This window comes from Acyrthosiphon pisum, chromosome X (assembly GCF_005508785.2).
Source record: "Acyrthosiphon pisum isolate AL4f chromosome X, pea_aphid_22Mar2018_4r6ur, whole genome shotgun sequence".
Taxonomy (NCBI): domain Eukaryota; kingdom Metazoa; phylum Arthropoda; class Insecta; order Hemiptera; family Aphididae; genus Acyrthosiphon; species Acyrthosiphon pisum.
Genome location: NC_042493.1, coordinates 84,225,598 through 84,226,584, shown reverse-complemented (window position 1 = coordinate 84,226,584; position 987 = coordinate 84,225,598).

Genomic DNA, 987 nt, shown 5'->3' with positions numbered 1-987 from the left:
TAAAACTGTTTTTAATCCCTTTACTAGTAAGAACAACAATTTTTGTAAATTTTTATTGGCAAAATTGTTACTCGACGTTGCCTTAAACTTTCTAGCTTAGTTTTGAATATAGCTCGAAAATACTTCAGCTCCAAAATTCAAAAAACATAAAATTTGTATTGTAAAAGCCGTCAACGGGTATGACGCCAATACCTACCTATAAAGAAAAAAAGTAACATTTTTCAAATTTTTTATCATTAACATAAAGTTCGCCGTTTAAGTAAACAATATTGCGCAGTTTTAGGCGGCTAAATGAATTCCTTCCTTTTAAAAATCTAAGTAACATAATCTTCGTTTTAAAAACTGTTTTCAATCCCTTTCATTGTTTAAACAAACATATTCAACAATTTTTTTTGGCCAAATTGTTACTCGACGTTGCCGTTAACTATCTAGATTAGTTTTGAAGTTTTATTGGAAATCCATCAACCTCAAAATTTTGAAAAAATAAATTTTGTATTAAAAAAGCCATCAACAGGTATGTCGTCAACACCTTAGTTCAAAAAAAAATTACATTTACAGAATTTTTTTCTATAACCGTATAGATCACCGTTTAATTAAACAATATTGCGCAGTTTTAGGCGGCTAAATGAATTCCTTCCTTTTAAAAATCTAAGTAACATAATCTTCGTTTTAAAAACTGTTTTCAATCCCTTTCATGGTTTAAACAAACATATTCGACAATTTTTTTTGGCCAAATTGTTACTCGACGTTGCCGTTAACTATCTAGATTAGTTTTGAAGTTTTCTCGGAAATCCATCCACCTCAAAATTCTGAAAAAATAAATTTTGTATTCAAAAAGTCATCAACAGGTATGTCATCAACACCTTAGAACAAAAAAAAATTACATTTACAGAATTTTTTTCTATAACCGTTTAGATCGCCGTTTAATTAAACAATATTGCGCAGTTTTAGGCAGCTAAATGAATTCCTTCCTTTTAAAAATCTAAG